Here is a 22,502-nt window from a genome sequence, read left to right as displayed (position 1 = left end):
AACTGCAAAGCCACTGGGTCTTCAGCACTAATGGTGCCACCCACTGAAGTCGCCTGTCATATAATGCTCAAGCCTGCCATTGCAGTTTTAACTAGCCATTTCAACCAGGCAAAATAAACCTTATACAAGGCCCCATACCTTTCTTCTTAATACATATGTCACCCCTAGAGTAGGCCCTAACGGCCCACAGGGCTGGGTGTAGTGTATTGAAAAAGTGGGACTTGTACTTTTAATTTTTACTTATCCTGGCAGTAAAAATTCTTACATTTGTTTTTCCTTATTGGAAGGCCTGCCTCCCTGATAGGATATCGCTGGATTACTTTATTATGTTTAATAAGTGATCATTTTAAATTGGGAGCAGTTAGGAATGTTGAGTTCAGAGTCCAAAAATTGTAATTTAAAAGTCTCTCTAAATTCTGAAAATACCACTTTTACAAAGTTGGCATTTTCTTGTTCCAACATTTTGGAGCCTACAGCCTTTATCCTAGGTCACATTACTAGGTGTAGCTGGCAGTTGGTATTTGTGTATTGCTTCTGGACAATGAAAGGGGGAATAGATGTTAGCAGGATGGCCGTCTCTGACTTGAAAGAGGGGAGATGCTGTCACCACACTTGCACATCACAACGGCTGTGCCCCAGCACACTCACAAAGGGCAAGGAGGCATTTCCTAGTACCTCTGGGGATGGAAACCTCCAGAACCTTCTCTTACATAAAAGCTGCCATGATGTATAAATATTGGACCGTCAGGCCCAACTCTTCAGTACATCTATGGACCTTTGGAAGACTCAGAAGGACTGTGGTGCTGGTCTGCTGCCAGAATCACTGACAATATGCTGCTCTACTACTCTGGTGCCCTGCTGCCTTGCTGCCTAAATGAAAAGGACTGGACCTGCAACATGAACCCGCGACCACCAGAATGACCTCAAGGGAAAGTTGGCAGGCCTCCTAATCAGAGCCTGAGTAACAGAAAAGGATTCAATCACCTTAAACCCAGCACCGGGACTCTGCTGGCTGTGAGTCTTGCCCCACTAATTGGTGCCACCCAAGTCCTGGACCCTTAGAAGTGGGCCTGAAGGTGGCCTGTCAGTCCAGCTTTAGTATATTTGGCACAACTGATGCAGAGCAGTGCATCTCCTTGCAGCTCTGACTCAGAACTGCCAATGCACAACGCATCTCTGATGCAGGACCTCACATTGCAGCCTGCAGCTCATTGGAACAGCCTCTGTCTAACACATCCCCAAAGCAGGACTTCGAATCGCAAGCCTTCGTCAACAGCTTTGTCGACGGCCACGCAGGACCTCACATTGCAAGCCTCGTCAACAGCTTCATCGTAACCGCTAATACATGATGCACCCTCAATGCACGACCTCACATCGCTGCCCGCTGCTCTTCAAAGCTGCTTCTGGGTGAAGCATCCTCGGTGATGGATCTTACAAAGCTCCGCAAACCTAGATTTAAGTTACTATCTTCAGTATTCCTCACTTGGTCCCTGTATCCGGCCCACACTCCATCGCAGCAGGCCTGACTTTTTCTCAGTTCGTCAGAACCAGATAACCACAGTTGCCGCTTTGTTCTTTTAGACACTATTTTCACTTAAATCTTTAAAATTCCATATTTTCTGTTCTACTGATTGTAATTTTGTTGTTTTGGTCTCACATATTTTATTACATTTTACTCAATCTTTCTAAATTTGTGTAGCTGTTTTCTTGTGTTGTATTTTCACTTTCTTACTCTTTGAAGTGCTGCATAAATCGTTTGCACATTACCTCTAAATTAAAACTGACTACTTTCTGCAAAGCTACCAGAGGGTTCAGTAAAGGTTATTTTAGGATTGCTTGTGACTTCACCCTGGCAGGAATTGTGGTTGCTGCTTGAGTAGGGTTCCACCACACTCAACCTGTAACCCAATTTCCTAAAAAAGTGTTCATATCTTTCTAAAATTTTCTGATGACGTGATGGCTACCAAGAAAAACACTCTATCTGACAACAGTTGTAGAGTAAAATATGTCAATATTTGAAAGGAATGCTCTCTTAACTGAAGTAGGACTAAAGGAAGACACCGGGATGGACCACTAACATAATGTTCTGTCATGTATTGTGAAAGATGTCAAGAAGTGCCTCTCCCTACTGAAAGACTCATACCCTGAGAAACCACTGAGGCTTGAATGGCAGCAAGCCGCCCTATTGGTGAAGTCTGGGCAAGACACAGTGAAAAATGACTTCTCATGAAATTGTGACTCCGAAGGGAACATGGGATAAAAGGCATCTAACACCATGAGTAGAAAAGCTTTCAAGGTCTGGCATGTGATGTGAAAGTGGGTGCCAACAGGGAGTGTTAGAAGGATCGAAGTAACCAGAAAAATAAAATACCTCCACACTTTGAGTGACATGGCACAAACAATCCGAGCAAAGTGAGTGACCCTGACCATTCCAATGAAGTCCTGTGTAATTGTGTACTCAAAATGATGTACTTTGCAGCATGGTTTTAAAGGAATTTACCAAAAACTGCAAACTTCCCAGTATTGACTTTGTTCATTTACTCTTTCTTTTTTCTCTCCATTTTACTTTTCTACTATTTTCTTTTCTTTCCTCCGTTTCCATTTTCCTTTCATTACTTTTATATCATTCTTTCTTTCTGTCCATTCTATTATCATGCTGTCTGTCTTTCTTTTTAATTTTCCATCCTTCTTTATATTCCTATGTCATTTTCTTGCCTATTTTCCATATTTCCTTCTTCCCATTCTTTAATTTTTTAATGTTTGGTACTTTTTCCTCATCATCCTGTTGCCAATCCTTTACCTCTTTTGTCCACTCTTCTTTCTTTTTGTAATCCTTCCAGTTCTTAAATTCTTTCTTACTCTTCTTTCCTTTTTTCACTCTTCCATCTGTCTGATTTATTCTTTGCATTATTAGTTGCATTTTCTGCTCTTCTTCTTTCACTTTTCTTTTTTCTTTCTTTCTTGCCTACTTGCTACCCTGCTTTCAAAACTTTATTCTTCCTTTTTTTCTTTCTTTCTTTCTCCCTTCCTTGTTTCCTTTCTATCTTTCTTACCATCTTTCTATTCTTCTTTTGTACCTACATTCCATCATGCCTCCTTTTATTTTGCTTCTTTCTTTCCTTATTAACATTCTTCTTTCCTTCCTTTATGCTGTATCTCAGGCATTTGCCTCTTACCTATTTTTCTTATCCACTTTAAACTTCTCTTTTTCGGTTTACGGTTTCAGCTTCTTTGGCCCACCATCCGACAGTTGTGCCACAGTAATCTATTCTTTAAGTATTTATATGTTTCTCTTTCTGCCTTGGGATAACCTGTGAGGAAGGGATGAAAATTATGAAGAGCCATAAACAAGTTAATCTGTCCTAGGGACTCCTGCTTAAGCTGGTACAGTGAATGCGTCACTGCATACTATGTTGGTAGCCTTCAGAGACATCCAAGGAATTTCCTTGCTTTTAAAACTTCACCAGTGCTAAAGTGCATGAGCTCTCACCCTAAAACATGGTTTGATTGGTACATACCTAATTTGCATACTTAATTTACTTATAAGTCCCTAGTAAAGTGCACTGCATGTGCCCAGGGCCTATAAATTAAATGCTACTAGTGGGCATGCAGCACCGATTGTGCAACCCACGTAAGTAGCACATTAAAACATGTCTCAGGCCTGCCATTGAAGGGCCTGTATGTGCAGTTATCCACTGCTGCATTGACTTGGCATTTAAAACCCTTTGCCAAGCTTTAAACTCCCCTTTTATTACATATGTCACCCTTACGGTAGGTCCTAAATAGTCTAGAGTGCAGGGTGCTATGTATTTGAAAGGAAGGACATGTCTTTTTAAATTTTACATGTCCTGGTAGTGAAAAACTCTTAAATTCGTATTTCACTAATGTGAAGCCCACTCTTATGGGTTAACATTAGGAACTTCTTATTACATTTAATAAAGTGTAATTCCTGAATGACAAAGAGTAAACCTGTCACGTTTAGTCCCTATGGAATTGCAATGACAAATTCTTTTTAATGGTAAAGTCAAATTTGCTATTTCAATTTTAAAAATGCCACTTTTAGAAAGTCATCATTGCCCTGCTCTTAGCCCTGTGTGCCTACAGCCTGTCTCCAATACACATCTGGGCTGGGTGATAGCTGCTTACCTGTATTTCCTCTAGACAGCCTCACTGACTGAGTGGCTATCTGCATGTTGATGGGCCATCCTAAGCAGGATGGGAGGGTGCAGCTGACCCTCATACCTGAATAGGCAGTATCCTGCTCCCACACAAAGGACTGCTTAATGCCATGTAGTGAGTCTGAAGCCAGAGCAGGAAGGGGGGTCCTCTGTCCACTACAAAGCCCTCTTTGATGTCTCTCCCACTTCAAAACATCACCGGGTAAAAGAACTGGACTTCTGACCCTACCAACTCAGTACACCTCAGGACCTGTGGATACTCTGCCAGGAAGAAGGACTGCTGTGTTGCTACAAGGACTGATACTCTTCTGGACTGCTGCATTGGAAGAACTACTTTCTTGTGTGCTGCCCTGGTCCTGCTGCCCTCCTTGCCCGGGTGAAAAAGACTGGACCCCCATCAATTGAACCCAGAACCAGATTGACTCCAAGGGCTTGCTGACTTGCCACTGGTTCTTCTGAAGTCTCAGGGACACAAGTGACTTTCCAACTCATCACCTTCAGCACCTGGACTTTGCTTGCTGGACGTCTTGCCCTGCCAAGTTATGCCAATCCAGTCCTGGTGTGGTATCTTTTTGTGTGGTCTTTTCACTTTTTTGCTGTTTGAAGTGTTGCACAACTACTTTACACATTGCCCCTTAAGTTAAGCCTGACTACTCGTTGCCAAGATACCAGGGGGTGAGCACAGGTTAATTTGTGGTGTGTATCTGATGTACTCTGACTAGGATCGGACAGTGTGCATACCTCTGTGAACCAGAAACCCAATTTCTAAAATTCAAACTGTGGTAAATGAAAATAATGGGTTCCACTTGTTCAGAAAAACAGGTTTGTAGGGTATGGACGTTTGATGATATGACACAGGCATATCCTAATCTTAAAGCACTAATAGTTTTGCTGCTCCCTTGATGGGAGTTGGAGGACTACCTCAAACTGCCCTCCCCTAGGAGGGCAGAGTGCCCACTGTATGCCAGTGGTGGTTCTTAACCCCTTAACTGCTGAGCCCTTTTGTGGCTATTTGGAGTAGTTTGTTCTCAGGCTTCCATAAAGTATTTTTCAACTTGAGGAATCCATGTCCAATTTGCACCCATTTTTTAGCATTCTGACCATTGGAGAGAGACCCAGGGTTTGGGTATTTCCAGGGAGGGAACTGAGAAAATAGCCAAAGGATAGCTAAATAGTAAGGTTTTTAGGAAAAATAGAAATAAATGCCCCACAAGAATGTGGCTGCTTTTTTTCTTAAAAAAACTGGCATTAACAAAAGGTTTGCTGTGCTAAAGTCACCAGTTGAGTAGAAACTAGATAAGCAGGAGAATCCAGGATGGGGTGAATTGTGTGGCTCTCACCAGGTTTTCTTACCCAGACGCCCTTGAAAACCTAAAACATTGATGAAAAAACACATATTTCCCTTACAATCCTGTGGGGAAAATGTTCGGAATCTGCAGGGAGACACAAATTTCCTACCACCCAGAATTCCCCCAAGTCTCCCAGTATAAAAGGTACCTCACTTGTGTGGCTGGGCCTAGTGTCTGCTACAGGAAAGGTCCCAAAATGCAACATAAAAGCATTACATTTTTCCACTGAAAATTGACACTTTTTTCAATGAGGGTAGCTGTGGGTTTTGGGCCCTAACTCAGCTGGCATCTATGGAAACCTAGCAAACCTGCACATTTCTGAAAATTAGACAATCATGAGAGTAGAGGAGAGCATAACTTGCTTGTAACTCACTAGGTAATTTTACCCAGCAGCCCCCAAAAAAACATTTTCCCCGAATTTCTGTGATAGGATATTCTGAAATCTGCAAGAGCCACAAATGTCCTATTAGTCTGTGTTCCCACATGTCCCCTGGTCACTTGTGTGTGGGCCAAGCGACTGCAACATGAAAAGCCCTAAAACATTGCATTGAGAGATCAGCAAGAAGGGTAGCTCTCATATTTGGAGCCGTGTTCCGCTACTACCCATGGCAATCTACCAACCATACATATTTCTCAATAGTAGATACACAGGACATTCCAGGTTAGTGTGCCCTGTATTGATCCCACAAGGTTTTCTTACTCAGAATGCCTTGTAGACTTCACTTTTTGCCTAAAATCACATTTTCTGTACATTTCTGTAATGGATACTTCCACACAAGACTGTCATACTGGCAACCGCAGGCCAAATCCAATACATCAGAGCACTCTTATCAACATAGCACCATCATTTATGGGCTGATCACATTCATACCCCACAGGACGGAATCCTCAATCAAACCACCTCTTACCCTATCATTAGTCAACTGGGACGCAAAGATACCAAAATGTACACACATATGTTCAGATATATTGACAGTTTGTGCCTCAAAAACTTTCGTAAATGAAAAGAAATCATGACTAAGGGCCTGATTAAGTTCTTGGCACAGGAATTACTCCATCACAATGGTGACGGATACCCAGTTCACGGAAATATAAATTCCATTGGATATAATGGTATTTATATTTTGGTGGATATTGTGACGGGGTAACTCGTCTGCCATTAACTAAATCAGGCCCTAAGTTTTTAGTACCTGTCAAGTATCTGCCTCCGTTGACATTCTGAGCATGCCTAGTGAACCTTTAGGTATGGCTCCTATGAGAGCTACATGAGGCTCAGGAAGATGTGTCTTTCATGCACCTTTAGCACACTAGTGCACTTACCGTGCTTAATCTAACTCCTTCCTATTTGTGGATGTGAACAGGGGTGTCTGAGGAAGCATCAATGCCTCGGTTCCTCACAGTAAGTGAGAATATCTACTTTTGAAACTAAGGTAAATATGCAGTGGAAGACCATCCTAAACTCCCTTAAGAGCAGGTCCTGATCTACGAAGGACGTTAGTTTTAGGTACACATGGTATTCAGGGAGAATGTGGCTGTTCACCGTTCTCTGCAGTGATGTGAATGTAATGCACCTGTCATACGGCAAACCTAACATCTACTATGCTCTGATGGAGGATGAACATGGTAAGCAGGACACAAATATCACCCATACCTGTAGTGTTGGGTGCAGAGTTCTGTGTAATGTTCTGTTTATTTGTAAAGCACGCTATTACCCGGGAGGGCATGCTGCCTTTGATGCAAGAGCAGTCAGGACTGATCCATGGACAGCTATTTGAAGTGCCAAGTCTTCACCTTTGTGTGGAATACAACAATTTTAGAGGCAGCACAAATGTGTAGTGGAAGGTAATTTCAATCTTGCACAGCAAGGTAGGGTAAGTCACTAAAGCTTGTTCTGGTGTTGCGTATGCATGGAATGTGTATGAATAGGGGTCCAGCTAATCAAACGTGTCTGGAAGGTTTCTGAAATATGAGGCTGTTTTGAGGTATGCTGGGCCAGGGTTGTGTAAGCCTTTGAATGTGTGTGTCAAGAGTTTCATGAGAGCTGTGAATGGTGATCAGTGAAGCTCTATCAGGTACAAGGGGTGTGCATGTGGGAGGTTGATGGGGAGCCTGACTGCTGCGTTCTGTGTGGTATTGAGTTATCTGCTTAGTTGAGTGAGGGAGTTAATTCAGTATAGGTGTAGCACTGATGGGTTGAGTCCCTTGGTAAGGATTAAGTGGTGCATGTGACTTCTACCTATGTGGCATCCCTATGAAAGCACACCTAGCCTAGGCTTTTCCTGCCTTTTCAGGCCTTTGTTTCCATCAAAGTCCTGACTAATCATGTATACTTGAAAGTAAAACTTCTGTTGCTAACTATCTGATGTTCAAGAAAACGTTTTTTATGTGTCTTTGCACACTCACTGAGACAAATCTAACCCCTTCCATGCGCTGTATGAAAATTGCGGGGGTCTGAGAATGCCTCAGATGCCTACATCCTTCAACCGGAGTGAGCATATCTACCTTGGAAATTAAGGCAAACATTCTGAGGAAGACTGTCTATGTTCCCGAAAGAGCACTTCTAAAGACTTTCAATTTTGGCACACAGGGTACTTCATTACAATGTGGTCTATGCTCAATCCAGCGTTATGTGTAGTGCTGTGACTGTAATGGACTTGTCATGCCGCAAACAGAGCATCTACCTTGTTCTGATGGCGGATACAGGTGTCAAGTGGCCCATAAGCAAGTCAACTTTTCTCAACTAGAGGAAACAATTGTAAAGGCTGATTGTCTAGTGAAGAAATGGTCCAACAAAGGTATTTATCCATGCAAAGCCATTGAAAGGTAAATATTAGAGCAGCTTTATGACAGTCAATTTCCCAGTACTTCACTTTTGCATAGAAAAATGTAAAGCAGGTTGGAAAACATAGGCTTGGGTAAGAGGGGCACTGGGGGCAGTAACAGCAAGACTTTACAATGACCACATGGCCAAGTCTTTCTTGTTGTTGCAGGAATGAAGTTAGCAAAGTGCTGTTCTTGCAACCCTGCCACATCCTTCGGAGCAGATGAGGTGGAGACTACTACTTCTACTACTGTGGTGGTATGATGGTAAATAACATATGAGTTGTAAGTTTCCAACTGGATCAGGTTTGTAAACAGCTTCCTATAGCATGTGTGAGTTTGAAGACTAGCGTTGTATGGTTGAAGCACCTGGTCATTCTTATCCACTCCGCTCATCTACCTCCTGTAATGAAGTATGAATGTGGACTTGTGGACTTCCGATAGCTGTCCCCAAACCTTGACTGGAGAAGTGTTCTCATCATGTGGTGAGCACACACATCCCACCTATCAGAGAATTTGACTGTGGATAGTTTGTTAGCCCGAAATGCAGAAATCTGGGATTTTTTAATCTTCTTACAAACAAGCTCCTGGGGGAACACTTTGCAGCCACATCAAACTGTGCCACATGCTACAGTGCCAGCTTTGTACAGCTTTCTAAACAGCTCTGCTCCTTTACAGATGTTATTCACATAAAGTTTATAACCTTCAGAAAGGAGAAATTGGACAAGCTCCCATAGAATCTTTGCTGTGACTCCTAGCATGGAAGGGCACTCTACAGGATTTAGAGTGCAGCCCTAACCGTGTATACACTCTCAGGCTGTACACATAACAAGAATACCTCTCACCCAGCATGTACATGTTAGTGCCATAAAAAGCTAGTTTGCTTAGTATGTACTGTATGAACAGCAGCTGCCCTTTTTAAAGGGTGAAGGGTGTATTATTTCAGGAGTATAAATCTCAGGAAATCTGGCAGACAAATGTTCCATGACAGGCCACATTTAGAACAACCTGTCATGGTCTGAATGGTCCCAGAGCACTGCAGCAGAATTTTCACTGAAATGCAACATGCGCTATAATAGCAAAAACTGATCTCTGCTCATGACGGTGCAAAGTTGGGTGTTACCTGAACTGTGTGAGTAGACCAATAGGACTGCATGCTTGGTTTGTGCACTACCCCTATTTTGAGTGTAAGGCCCAAAATTTCTTCCACTCCCTAAGTGAAGTGGGAGCCCATCACTGTGCCTTAGAATGAGGCCTAAGAGTGCATCTGTGTGCCCCCAGAAACACTCAAATTTATATGGTGCATAGTTTCCTCAAGGAAGTCAACATCCAAAAAGAGATGGACTTAGTAATTGACGGTATCATCTTTACATACTGCATCTGCAATGAACGGGGGAATGTGAGGCTACACTAAATTTGGGGTGCCAAGAGAGCACTACGTCTGTGCTTGCCGCCACACACCTGGCTGGTTTACCCTGCTACTGACTCTCCACTGCACAGATTGTGCTTGCTTGCAAACTGACATCACACATTCTGTGACCATGCTCCTTATCATCACTGGAATGGCATCAGATTGAACTCTATTGAATGATAAATCACTTCCAGACTGTGCCCCATGTTATTCTACCTCAGATGCTGTCTGAGTATCTGATCTGCCTAAGAGTTGTCCTCCATAACTTGAGTTAGGGCCTGGGCAGCAGTCATCCACCGAGCTGCCATCTCTGCTGGCTGTCTAAAAGCTTCCTTCAAAAACACTGTCCTACTTAGAAGGCAGAAATATGAATCTAACTCAGTCAGTGGTTGTGTGCAACTGTGAGTTGTATGTGACAAAGTGTAAAAGCACTTATTGATGGGTTGTTATTCTACCAACGCTGCCTGGATCAAAAGAAAATCACTTTCTCTCCATTGATAAAGTCAAGCTACACCGTATGGTCGATCCTCCACAGCCGACCTAGTAGATTCCTGGGTAGTTCCCAAATCCCTCTCAATACAGACCTAGATGTTCCTTTACAGGTATTGAGCGTAATGCAGAAACTTCCCCGAGCTTGGGGTGGGTGAAAAATGATCTTTCATTAGTACCACTATCTTCATCCACAACAACAAACAGGAGAAATAATGAAGACTATTTCACAAATGCACCTCAAATGGATGGAATTGTCTACTGTGAACCACAGAGGGAGACTTCTGTCAGTTCTCCAACTCATAACATGGCTCAAAATTTTGCATTAAATGCTTCTTCATCTTTGCCAAGATGATTCCTCTTTTGACTCATCCACTTTTTCTGCGACACCACTGTCAAGAGCACGTAAGCTGATAACTTGGCTTAAAGGGAACTAATTCATTCATCCATGGAACTATCTGTGGCTTTTATTAACTGTACTTGCCTTTCTTCTTTGAATTGGGTTTGTCATTGTATTTTTCTGACTGATATGTGGTCATTACCTTCTGGTGGATGAGGTCCTAAAACCACATTTTGATTCACACAAGGTATGTCGAGACTTGTCCCTACTAAACATTTCAGCTATACCAGTTCCTGATGGGATCGTTTGGGATAAAGAGTCTTTTATTATATTTGGTCTGATGGAGCTCCTTTACATTCTTCATATTTTCAAACTATCTTTAAATGATGTAATAATATCTGGTACTGTTTCTGTTTCTGATGACTGAGATGTAAAAACAGTTGATTCTATGCTATCTGAATTAGAATACTTTAAATGTATTTGAAAAGTGAAGATATTTACCAAACAAAAGAAAATTATGGTCATATATTCTGTCATAATTATTATGGACATCATTTAATTCATAGAGAAAGTACCCAAAAGACTATTTTAACTATAAGCAATGGTAACATTGCCTTACCCCACCAGTGGGGAGTTCTAAAACCTATCTGGCTAAGTTTACATATTTTTCCGGGCACTTCAACATCTGGCACTACACAGAATAGTGTTGCCTCGGCTGAAACTGAGATCTTGGAACCCGAGTCCTTTTTGGTTTTCCTTGGCACTGATTTGGTTGCTTTAACACCTGCCGAAGTGGAATCTTTCCTTAATTCAACTGTCCTAGATAAAATTGGTAGTTTTCAAAATGACACTGACTTTTAAATTTGACATTCAGCTTTTTATCTCCAAAATGGTTCTGTTCTAATTGACAGTTTTTATTTTGGCCTGCTTGAAGTATGCTTGCTTGTCAACATAGACATTTGTACATATATTTAAATTCGTTTTTATGCAGTTTACCTCTACCTCTTGAACCGACAAGGGGAGGGTGTTGTAAAGTTACCTTAGCAGCTTTTTATGGGCACATTATTTTAGCCATAGGCTTACAGCCTGTGCCCTTTAGCCTAATTGCAATTCATTTTATTCATTTTTATTTTCTGACCAAAAGATCTCTTCTGCAGTGATGTTTTTTTTTCCTTTATCTTGTATACTTTTAGCACAGAAACTGTTTTCATTCTTTGTACTCTGACATTCATTTTCGTTCTGTGCTCCGCTCAAGGCTGAAGTCCAATATGTTGCCGGCACAAAATGGAACACAGCAATCTCTACCACTTCACGGAAACATGCATGTTTTACGTTAGGGCAGTTTTCCTAGAACATTAGCTGTTTTATTATAAAACATTTCTGTGCCCTCTTTACAAATAAAGGGTGAGTTCCAGCCAGAAAATTGCCACTGCATGCTATTGCTTCATTGCAGCTTTCTGCTGAGACCTGACATCTTTTCTTTTCTCACATGAGAGGGGACGCTCAGTAGACTAACAGCCCTCTTCGTTACCACCAAATCCACATATGGGGTATGATGTCTTTCTCTGGATTCTGAATGGTGGATTAGGGCTAACACTGCTGTGCTCTAATATAGTACTTTAGTGGCATAGGTAGGAATTCCCACACCTAGCATTCTGACACTCTGGGGGGCCTTTTCTTATGTTTCACTTTTTTTGTCACCACATTATTATTATTGTGGTTTCTCATCCTAATCATAGTAGTACATACTATTTTATCTAGAACATAATTGATTCAATAAAGTATATTAAACCAATCTTTGCTTCTGTTGGTCTTTGCATGTGTGAGATGAATATAACTGAGAGAAAAGGATGAGATCTGTTCCACCAAGATTTCCCCTGAGAAGTCAGAATGTCATGCGCACCCCCTCTACATATCACCGCCACTTTCTTGTGCTGGTGAGGTACTGCTAGCTGGCTGAAAGGGTTAGGCCAACAGTTGTCACAAGGTGTGGACTTGGACTGTTTCCCACAACCTGGTAGTGCTACGGCTGAAATCCAGCTATCTCATTGATAAAATGAGAGCCAACACATCACGTTTTAAAAATGTGCGCAACAATATAAAAGCAAAAAAGTACTTATCTTATTGATGCATCTGCAGCTTCTTACAAGGCACTAAAAAGACAGTAAAAACAAAGTATTACGTTCAGATGTAGGTAGGTTTCCTTTTGCGAGGTGCAAATTGCGAGTCCCAGCAAATATTTATGAGGGGGGTAGCAGTTTGCGACCCCCTAGCGAGTCTAGGCACTCACGGGGATGGTGGCCAGCTGGAGACAGCAGACCACCATGTCCGCGACTGCTTATCAATAAAGCAGTTTTTTTTTTCTCTTTGCAGCCCGTTTTCCTTAAAGGAAAACAAGCTGCAAATAGAAAAAATACCACAACCTTTCTGTTTCGGTTTTTTTCAGAGTAGGCAGTGGTCCATGGGGACCCCTTCCCGTTTGCGAATGAGTTACCATCCACTTCAAGTGGATGGTAACTGCGAGTTGATTTGCGACCGCTTTCGCGGTCACAAATCAACTCTACATCGCGGTGCGACTCGCAAATAGGAAGGGAACACCCCTTCCTATTTGTGAGTCTGAAACACATTTGTGTTTCTGCATCGCGTGAGGGCATTAGCGCCTCGCAAACAGCGTTTTTCGCCGTTTGCGAGGCGCTGATGCCTTCCTACATCTGGCCCTACTTCACCTGCACATACCTAATACCACAACATACCTCAAGTTCAAGGAATGAGCCAACTGCAGCCATAGTTCAGTTATCATAGCACTGGCATGCAGCTGAGAGCATTGTAGGTGGGAGACAACTTAAAACAGCATAACTGAGTAGGACAGGGCTAAAACCTGGGCTCTTGCATGTCAATAATTTCCCCCCATTGGCAAATCAGATGGTTAAACAACCGTTTGCAAAGGCAAAAGGCTGGAAGCAATCAACAGACCTATATGTCAATTCTTGTTTTCCAATATCCAAAACTTTAATGCTGGGGGAATGGCTGGACATTTGATAGTATGAAATAATTTAGCCCCTGAAACTTTGAGTGCAGGCATGCTCTGTGTGAAAATGCACTCATAATGAAGTTAGCCAATGGCTAAAGTAGCCAGACCCGTACCCCCTGCCTGCACTGGGTGGAAGAATAATGTGAATGACACAACAGACCAACGGATGGAGGAGGCTGTCTATAACACCCCTAACATTTTTTTTAATGTGTGTTTCCCTCTGGGTCTTTTAGGAAGGCATTGCTGGAAAGGATAGACTATCTTCTTTCTAATAAAACCTTCCACAAACAGAGGGAAGCATCCTGTGCCCCAAAACCCCAACTGGAAGGAGGAGAGAGCACTCACTTGCTGGCTCATTTGCTTCCAGTGGGGGTCTGTGAAATCAGCACACTTCATGGTTTTCTTATGTCACAGATTGGCAGGTGAATGGGGGCTAAAGCAGAAGAAACTCTGCTCCCCCCCATTGTGAATAAAGAGGAAAATGGTGCAAGCACTGGAGGTTCCCTTTAAACCTTTCCCAGCAATTGCCAGTGGTCGCAATATACACTGGGGAGGGTGTGCAGTCGTTTGAAATTGGCCAACGCCCGCAACAAAGAGGTTACCAAACAAAATTAGGGTGGGGCTTAGACTGGGGGGCAAGAGCATCCCCATCCCTATAGAAAGTGAGAGGAAAGATGAATTATTTTGGCCACAGTTTTGATATATGGACTGACAGAAAGCTCAGATAACACAGAAGAATATAATTTTTTTTATTGGCAATTGCATTTCTCTCCTTTTGGAATCCAAATGTAAGCCAGTACAAAGAAAGAACATATTTTGCGAAATGCACTCTGGATCACATGATAGCATGGGTAATCAAAAATTCAAAGATGTACAAATAACCACTGTCCTTAAGCTTATTATCTTGGGCACATTTAAAAAATGCATACCTTTCCTTTATAGCCATTTTCATTCAATGGATTTTACCATAACAATGATATATGGTCAGCAGAAAATGAAAAATCATTTTTAGCTGCAGCTCAGTTATTGGCTCTGGGAGTTATGTGTTTTTGGGCAACCAAGAAACACTATGGGGCATATTTATAGGCCCCTAGTGCCACCTTGCGCCACATTAACTTCATTTCTTTTACGCTAACGTGGCCCAATGAGGCCAAAATCATAGCGCCATATTTACAGCATTGCGCCATTTTGTAACCCTTTATGCTACTTTATGCTTGCGCCAGGCATGATGTATGCAAAGGGGGCATCCCCCCATTGGGGGGGGTAAAACAATGGCACAAGGAAATCTAAGGGATTTCCTTGCGTCATTTTGTATGGCACTTTTAATGTTTGCTTAGAGCAGGTGTTAAAAGGGGGCTTCGATTATTTATAATGGGTCCCTAGGTACTCTGCAGGAGTAGCGCCAAAGTTTTGGTGCTACTCCTGCAAAGTACAACAATAGCATCATGAAAAATTACACTATTGCCCCCTACCCTGCGCAATGGTGCACCGTATTTTAAATACGACACACACATGGTGGCAGTAAGAGGGAGCTAAAGGGCGCAGAGAAAGTGGTGCTGCACTCGTTGCAGCACCACTTTCCATAAGTCTGCCCCTATATATCTCTGCCAAGAGAAACGTTTGATGGTTATAACCCTATGTAAAACATTGTCAACTATTTCTATGTTTAACTTTTGGGCAAAGCATAATTTAATCTCTTTCCAACTGCAATTGTTTCTACCATAGTTTCTAAAAAAAACAATCAGAATGCAAAACAATCCTCACATAAAAAATCTATATTGAAATGCCACTAGTACTTTGCTTTTTGTACACAGTGTATATTTGGGCACTAGGCAGACACACACATAGAATGCACTGTTCTATGGCAATAAGATGTGCACTGATTAAAAACTGAGAACAGATGCTTGGCATAGATCTTGAGCTGGGTGGTTTACCACTAAGAGCTCAAGCTCATACCTTAGGAATGTAATACAACAATGACGTTTATGTTGTGCAATTTGTTTTGTTTTTATGTTTCTTGTTTGTCAATCAATCAATAAATCAGTCGGCTTTTATTTGGAAATCCTTTATTTATGTGAAAAAAGGGAATAGACTTTAAATATTTGAGATGTGAAAAACTGTGGTATGCCGAGGGAGGTGTGGGCTTTCAGGGCTGGATGCGATAAAAAATCCTTCGACCATCCAAACTTGAAATCAGCCTTAGGGAGCGGCATGCAATTTACTTGTATACACATGTGAAATGTGCCGCTCCAGTGTAGTAATGATTTTGAGCCCTGTGCTTACAACAAAGGTACTGGAACATGTCATCACTGTCTCTTCCCAGTAGCCTATAAAACCAATCAGCCCTATTGTGCAAAGACATTAAGGCCCATATTTATACTTTTTGACGCACAACTGCACCAACGCAGTTGTGCGTCAAAAATTTTACCGCCGGCTAACGCCATTCCAAAGCGCAATGCGGGCACCGTATTTATTGAATGACGTTAGCCGGCGCTGCGGACTGGTGTGCGTCAAAAAAAATGACTCACACCAGGCAGCGCCGGCGTAGGGGAAAATGGAGATTGGGCGTAAAAAAATGGGGCAAGTCAGTTCTGAGGCAAAATTTTTGCCTCAACCCGATTTGCGCCATTTTTTTCGACGCCCAAACCCCATTGAAATGACTCCTGTCTTAGCAAAGACAGGAGTCATGCCCCCTTGCCCAATGGCCATGCCCAGGGGACGTAAGGTCATTGGGCATAGTGGCATGTAGGGGGGCACAAATCAGGCCCCCCTATGCCACAAAAAAAATACGAAAAAAAATACCTACCTGAACTTACCTTTCTTTCCCTGGGATGGGTCCCTCCATCCTTGGGTGTCCTCCTGGGGTGGGCAAGGGTGGCAGGGGGTGTCCCTTGGGGCATGGGAGGGCACCTCTGGGCTCCTTCTGAGCCCACAGGTCCCTTAACGCCTGCCCTGACCCAGGCGTTAAAAAACAGCGCCCATCAGGCTGGGCGTCGTTTTTTAAGGCCTGCCCCCTCCTGTGCGTCAAAATGACGTCACAGTATAAATATGGGGCACAGGCCTTAAAGTCATTTTTTGGAAGGGAACGCCTACCTTGCATATAATTAACGCAAGGCTGGTTCCCCCTTCCAAAAAATGGCGCACATGGTGGAACTTTGACGCCCCCTGCGTCGAACGTCAAAGTATAAATATGGGGCATGGTTTGCGCCGATTGTGCGTCAAAAATTTTGACGCACATTCGGCACAAACAGAGTATAAATATGCCCCTAAGATCTTTTTGAGTCACCGCTTTTCCCTACAGACACTGAAGGGGCAAACCCCCTTGATACATCAAGCACTCATTATTTGTGTAAATCCAATTTACAAGTGCAATGGTTTGCTTTACCAGTGTAATGTATCCACAAAAACACCTTCAAATTGTAAATCGTAGGCTGGGATCCCTTCAGACTTTTCTTAAACTTCTTCCCACCCTGGAAGTGTGTCGGACATTTACTCCAACTAAGGGCAAGAGCGCAAGCCTTTCCAGAATAGAAGAGATAAGAAATATCATGCAAACTGTTACAGATTTTGGGGAAGGGGTTTGTCCATGGATGCAATTCTTTTTCTTTTTGAATTCCCTGGGTGCAGATAAATTTAACATTTTCAGGGCTGTCTCCACCACAGTCTCAAAGAATCAAATGTACCAAACACATTAGAGAACCTTGGAAAAGGCCAAACCTAACGAGCCAGACCAACCTGCAATCCCTCAACACAGCTCACTGTATTGCTCTCGAAAGACATATACTCTGGCTACAGAGTCAGGTTTAGGGCCACAATCTCCAGGCATGAAAGAGACCTGTCCGTTCCTCTATCACAACCTGGAAGCAACATAATCACCTACCTGAGGAACAGCTTCCTTTTTGCATCGTGCTCTGCTAGCAAGGCATCCAGCCTTGGACCAACATGGGCTTTTGCATTAAAAAAGTCAAGCGCTTTGAAGTGGGTACGGTGATGAGATAGCACTTTACAAACCATCAAAAGAAATAAAGGATATTGCCATACTTCCTAATTATGTCAAATACTTGGGATATATGGAGTACAGGACCTTAACAACACAATCCTATAATCTGTAACAAACAGTGGTGTAACACAAAATGATGTGCCCCCCTGCAAAATGTGATGAGGGGCACCTCAGTCTCCAATATCTCACAGATATTCATTGACCTTGGGCTAAATGGGGCCATCTTGAAGGGTTGGAGGTCCCCTGAAGGGACGGGGCTGCAGATGCCTGCGTTATGCCCCTGGTCACAAAGTACACAAAACATTCAAAATCGGTTAATCAAAAATGCTCCTGCAAATGGATTAAGACAAAAAAGTACATAAGATTCCTCTAATATAATAAATACAATCTAAACGAATGATAAACGCAGGAAACAAATAAAGATAACAGATACCAGGTGTGCACTGTACGATGTTTATCAGTCACCCAGTGGAAATACAAGCTCCCCCCCCTCCCTGAATGGCCTCCTCCCGCCTACTAAGCAAATCAGAAGCTGGTCCACCCTTCTCTTACTCACGCTGATAGACACTCAGCCCTTCGACCTATTTATCTACAATACTGTGTCCCTTTCATACATAACTGATTTATACCTTTGTAAAGCTTTTTCACAGGGCTGGACAGGACTTTTATTCTATTTCTACCAGACACTTCCTCAGTAGACCGGAGCCCTTGGAGGCCGGTTTTGAAAGCTCAGGTCGTTCCTGGTGTTTCTGTCACTGTCCCCCTGGATTAATTGCAGCAGGCATGGTAAGGATTCAAGAGAGAGGGAAAGAGAGGGGTGTAAACAGAAAGAGAACAGAACGGGAGAGAGATGGTGCCAGGAGCCACAGACAGTGGGGCTGGTTTGAGCACTTTTGCAGTGGCTACTTTGGGACCCACACTATTCAGTAAAGTAAAATGCATAGGATATTGCCTTGATTTGGCCAATATATGCCTCTTTTGGTGCAGACACTTTTCCAGGAGTGCACTCTCCAGGAGAGAATAGAAGCGTCGCCCCACATACAAATGCCCGAAAAATACTGCAGAGCTGAAAAATAAAATGGTAATAAACTTTCTTTATTACTCTTTTATTTTTCAGCATCCCGGCCTGAACGGAGTGTCAGGATGGGGTAGGGCGACTTCTGCTCTGCTGCTGAGTGACAGCAGCAGGGTGCTGCGCACTTTAGTTTAAAGTGCGCATGTCACTTTGTCCGGCCGTCTTGCGACGGCCAGTCTGACATGCACACTTTGGCCCGTATTTATACTTTTTGACGCTAAACTGCGCTAACGCAGTTTAGTGTCAAAAAGTTTAGCGCCGGCTAACGCCATTCTGAAGCGCCATGCGGGCGCTGTATTTATTGAATGGCGTTAGCCGGCGCAAGCAGACCTGCGCTGCCTGGTGTGCGTGGAAAAAAAACACGTACACCAGGCAGCGCCGGCGTTGGGAAAAATGGCGCTAGGGCGTCTTAAAAATGGTGCAAGTCAGGTTGACGCAAAAAATCGCCTCCACCCGATTTGCGCCATTTTTAACGACGCCCAGACGCCATTTACATGACTCCTGTCTTAGTAAAGACAGGAGTCATGCCCCCTTGTCCAATGGCCATGCCCAGGGGACTTATGTCCCCTGGGCATGGCCATTGGGCATTGAGGCATGTAGGGGGGCACAAATCAGGCCCCCCTATGCCAAAAAAAAATATTAAAAAAAAAAAATTATACTTACCTGAACTTACCTGAATGTCCCTGGGGTGGGTCCCTCCATCCTTGGGTGTCCTCCTGGGGTGGGCAAGGGTGGCAGGGGGGGTCCCTGGGGGCATGGGAGGGCAGCTGTGGGCTCATTTTGAGCCCACAGGTCCCTTAACGCCTGCCCTGACCCAGGCGCTAAAATCCGGCGCAAATGCGGGGTTTTTTGCCCCGCCCACTCCCGGGTGTCATTTTTGCCCGGGAGTATAAATACGACGCATTTGCGGCGCAGTCATTTTTTTAGACGGGAACGCCTACCTTGCATCTCATTAACGCAAGGAAGGCGTTCATGCAAAAAAATGACGCTCTTTCCTCATACTTTGGCGCTAGACGCGTCTAACGCCAAAGTATAAATATGGCGTTAGTTTTGCGCCGAATTTGCGTCGAAAAAAGCTACGCTAATTCGGCGCAAACGGAGTATAAATATGCCCCTTTGTACTTCTATAACCCAGCTGTTATACAGCTGGGTTAGAGAAAGCACAGGACTCCAGCACTGAGAGGCCGCTGCCACCAATCCCAACACTGGTTTCATGCTTGTTACCAGCATGAAACCAGCATTAGGATTTGGTAGCTGTGCTTCTTGGTACCTACGCCGCTTTGGAGCCACAACGAGGAGGACACGTAAGAGAGAGGAAGACCCGTCGTGTGAAGTAAGTGCCTTTTAAAAAAAATACTATTATTCGATTCCATCCGTCGTAAATACAAACCAGCAGCCATTGCACTTTTCTGCCACCGTATTTCATATTAAGCACGTTTCTGTACCTCCGCTGCATCCAAGCAATTTCCTGGTAAATGTAAAACCTCTAACGCTGTTCTCTGAACCTCCAAATTTTTCAATAACCTTGATACACTCAACAGTTCTATGATCGTTGTCTTATCCATGCGAATTACTAACATTTTGGTTTGTGTGCAATAAAACTTACAAACAACATGAAATTTGCCAGTGTGTAACAAAATCAATTGGTTTCTTTATCAAGCAGTGATGAGATGACTTTTTGGGCATATCCAGTGGTCTCGGAATATTTACTGTGTAAAACATTAATCTTATTGGGCAGACCATTCGGAAACATATTCCCAAAGAAAGTAGACCTTATAAATAGTTTTACTGCAGAGATAAGGCATCTTTCAGAATCTTAATTTGCATAGTTATTCTTAGACAGAGTTGCTCACTGATTTCAGAGTGGATGTTAAAGTAGTTGAAATATTTTAATACTTGACATGTAACAACGATGGTGTATAAGAAATACATGGTGACATAATCTAAGCAGCTGATTGCGTTGTAAAGTGTCTTTAGTTTTCAAACTCTTCGGTAACACGAATCAAAAATGTTATTAAACTAATTTGCTTAATTTAAGCTTAGTATGGATTTTTTATTTGTAACTCACCTTAAACAGGGAAAGCACTTACTAGTTACATATTATCTAGTAGATAACAACAAATATGGTATAGCTAGCTTGACAGTGTAGATAACATTTTGTAGTTAAAAGCAAGGGAATGTTTACTGAAAACAGCAAGTGAAATGCTAGAATGGTGGTCTGTAGTAAAATGTTTCATCATGGAGTTCAGAAGTGGTAGTTTTATCAGAATCAATATTTACTTGGTTAAAAATGTGTACTTTATGCAGAAGTAAAATATTTCTTAAGCTGCTGTCTGCATGGTAGACCTTACACTACTCCTGACTAAAATCAGAATGTCCAGATTTTGTTCGCCTTTCAAAAAATTGTGATGAGAAAAATGTCCATGGAAGATCTTAGTACTGTTTTTTCAGACTATTATAAAAATACACTGTCATGTTTAAAGTCTATTTGGATGAAAGGAAGCAAATCGGACTGTGGGGTTCCCAATTACAAAAAGTCCCTATTTTATTGTTTTGATGCTGTGTCTGCAAAGAAGCATCCACAGCCAGATTTATTTTTGTTATTATTTTTCATTTTAAGAAAAAAGTTAGAAAACATGCATTTGCACGTTTTTTATTTCACATCCCGACCAATATAGTAACATAACAAGATAGAAATTAAAGCAATCTGTAAAGTTTTGGTGAATGGGAAGGTGTCTTCGGTGTACGCATATCTGGCCACAAATTATAGATACTAGAGACCTGCATATCATAACAAAAGACTAAACCAGTTAGAACGTAATGCATCACTCTCCCATAGGTCCACCTCATGGATTCTTGCAGTCAAATACTCATCTGGTCTTCATCGTAGTGCCATGGACAGGTGGACTGAGGTTTATTAAGAAGACATGCAGGGGGCGTGACCAAGGAGGCCAACATGGTGGTTGAGCTTTGGATGAGCTCCTGTCACTTGATCTGTATCCTGTCTCATCCTGCTTGACAGAGCAAGCCTGATTCCCACTTTTGAACCCTCCTGTGAGTGCCCAACAACCTAAGGAGGACTTTTCTTGTGGCCACTTGGGCTCTGCCTCAGCAAGTGGCGGCCAAGGTGACCTCGGTGGCAGGCCCAGGACTACGCATGGGGACTACTCTGTCTTAGGTGCCCCAAGATCCTTCTGCGACCGAAGGAGGCTGGTGTGAGGGCTGCAACCCCTCTGCAAATCACCTAAATATCACAGTGAAGCTGCAGCAAAGCTGCGGCATGAGAACACCAGCAGAGGGTACTGCCATTGGTGCTCAAGCAGACCGGCCGCGATCAGCAGGACCAGGACCCAAGACACATTGGTCAGAAACAGCATTGTGACTTGCTCGGGCCCTCGAGCAATGAGGTGTGACATCTGGGCAGATTGACTGAAGTCAGAGGTGATGGGACCAGAGCTGCACTAGTCTGCCACTCCTGAGAGGTGAAGTGTGGTGGGTGAGACTGTCCAATGTGGGGGACCCGCCTGGGGGACTAGTTGAACCAGCAGCGGTAGGATGCACTGTGCCCCAGCGATACCACCCACCTGGCCTGCCTGAGCCCCTTCTCCTCCAAGACCAGCATTTTGTCTGCACACTGGGGTGATCTTCCCACTCCTTGTCATAGTTTGTGCACAAAGATTAACTGGGCCCCAGGAGATTGATGAGTGACAGAGGAAGGTTTGTGGTTGTGGGCCACGGGACCCATTGACATCATTGGCCATGCTGGTGCGAGTGCACTTCCTTGAATGCTGGATGGCACAGGGGCCACT

This window comes from Pleurodeles waltl, chromosome 1_2, assembly GCF_031143425.1.
Source record: "Pleurodeles waltl isolate 20211129_DDA chromosome 1_2, aPleWal1.hap1.20221129, whole genome shotgun sequence".
NCBI classification, from domain to species: domain Eukaryota; kingdom Metazoa; phylum Chordata; class Amphibia; order Caudata; family Salamandridae; genus Pleurodeles; species Pleurodeles waltl.
The sequence above is the reverse complement of the archived record's forward strand: the minus strand, read 5'-3'. Positions refer to the sequence as shown.